The sequence below is a fragment of the Aplysia californica genome, unplaced genomic scaffold, assembly GCF_000002075.1.
Source record: "Aplysia californica isolate F4 #8 unplaced genomic scaffold, AplCal3.0 scaffold00413, whole genome shotgun sequence".
NCBI classification, from domain to species: domain Eukaryota; kingdom Metazoa; phylum Mollusca; class Gastropoda; order Aplysiida; family Aplysiidae; genus Aplysia; species Aplysia californica.
The window spans coordinates 227,114-229,255 of NW_004797683.1; the positions used below are offsets into that span (position 1 = coordinate 227,114).

The 2,142-nt window shown below is 40.5% G+C and overlaps 1 protein-coding gene across 2 annotated transcripts in view; it reads left to right on the forward strand.

Annotated features, from left to right (window-relative positions):
* Window positions 1-2,142, forward strand: part of LOC101847980 (palmitoyltransferase ZDHHC6) — a 15,766-nt gene that overhangs the window by 1,578 nt on the left and 12,046 nt on the right. The window lies entirely within an intron of this gene.

Here is a 2,142-nt window from a genome sequence, read left to right on the forward strand (position 1 = left end):
CTCTCTCTCTCTCTCTCTCTCTCTCTCTCTCTCTCTTTCTCTCTCTCGCTAGCTCTCTTTCTCTCTCGCTCGCTCTCTTTCTCCCCCTCTCTCCCTCCCTCTCTGTCTTTCTCGCTTTCTTTCTCCGTGCCTCCTGCGCCCCCTCCCTCTCTCTCTTTCTCTCCATCTCCCCCTTTAAAAAAAAAATAAAATAGATAAATCTAGCTTTGTCGTCAAGTTTTAAGTATGTTTGGAAATGAAATTAATAATAATATAATATGGCAAAGAAACAGCTCCCAAACTTCGTGTTTCACATTCAAATTTTTAGTAGTCCAAACAAAAGTTTCCGATAAAGTCAGAGGTAAAGGTAAAAATCATTAGAACAAATAAATGAATAATTCCTACTTTGACCAACAGATGTGTGAAAGGCAGTTTTGTTAGTCAGAAACATGTGTTTTATCTGTGGCGAGAAGGAGAAATGTGCCAAAACGGTTATGACGTCAAAAGGAATAAGAAGCGAGTTCAATTTTTATTCATTTTCAAACCGAGTCAGCTGATGAATCGTTTTCAAACCGAGTCAGCTAATGAATCGTTTTCAAACCGAGTCAGTTATTGAATTGTTTTCAAACTGAGTCAGCTAATGAATCGCTTTGAAACCGAGTCAGCTAATGAATCGCTTTGAAACCGAGTCAGCTAATGAATCGGTTTCAAACCGAGTCAGCTAATGAGTCGTTTTGGAATGGAGTTAGTTCACTCGGTGCTGAGGGGGATGACGTATCATGACCACCCTTTGACAGTCCACAATTACACGATGTACAATGAACAGCAGTGCCAAATTCAGTTTTATGCTCAAGTGAATATTTTCCAGAAGTGATTTGTTCCCCTCTTGATCTTAATAGATCACGTTTGCCACTTCTAGACTACAGCAAAATGACTGCAAGAACTAGATTCTATTTCCTGGAATCAGATGTTATATTAAATAGCATTGATAGTAGATCTAGTTTTCTTTGGAAAGGAGTTTATCAGTTGGTTGGACCAGAAACATGAAACCGCAAATTAAAACAAAGAAAGAAAATCCGTTTTAAAAATGAGGTTGCTAAATTGATAATAGAGTAAGGTCAGTCAGTGAACACATGGGGGGAAATTCAACAATACCCCCCCCCCCCCCCTGCTAAACGATTCATTTAACCGGTTATTCGGATTTTTAGAGAAACAGGTACCTAGTTATTCGGTTTTTTGAAAAACTAATAATGCCCAGGCCTAACGCAGGTGCTTGTGTGTGTGTGTTCGCAGGCGCTCGGGTATGTGTGTGTACAACTTTGAGGAGAAGGTAGGTTTATGGGACGAGAATTCCTGAGATTGTTATATATATATATATATATATATATATATATATATATATATAAAAGATAACACAAATTAATACCAATAAAAACAAACACGGCGAGATTTTGTCAACAGTTACTGGCGAGTCGTGGCGAGGGAAACTCTAGCGTCTTGTTGGAAACCCCGGAAGACGACCGAAATAGGTGACGGAAATACGTCATCTATATTTGGGCCAATCACAGAGGTGTGCTAGGTGCTCGCTGTAGCTTCATGTCTTCGTTAATGAGCGACCACCCAAAACAAACACAATAAAGAAGAGACCTAACCCTAATCCAAAACTTAACCCTACCTTCCCCTACCCCAACCCATAGCCGCCTTCTGTCTCACTGTCATTGTGGTCGCTCGTTACGGGTCGAAAGTCCTCCCTTGCCTTTTCCCTTTTGAAACTCTTCTTTTCATAGCACATCATATATAATATATATACCGTTACTGTACTGTGCTTGATAAAAAAACCCGTTGCTATTTTTATGTAGACTTAAAGTACCATTTTTATATGCGCAGGACAAAGAGGGGACTAATTAAATTATTAGCATTGTCTGGTTTTAGCCTCAAGAGTAGGCCTACCGGATATCGATACTGACTTAAATATTCGGTATGGATGTTTTATCTCAACGAGAGCGAGAGATGCGCTGTTAGATGGCGGGAATACGTACAATACAATATGAGCAGTAATGTTTAATATATTAACAAGGAAGGTTTCTGGGGGGCTTGCCGCCTTGACCTGACAAAAGCGGGGGGGGGGGGGGGGGGGGGGGTCCCGGAGGGCATTTTTTGTTT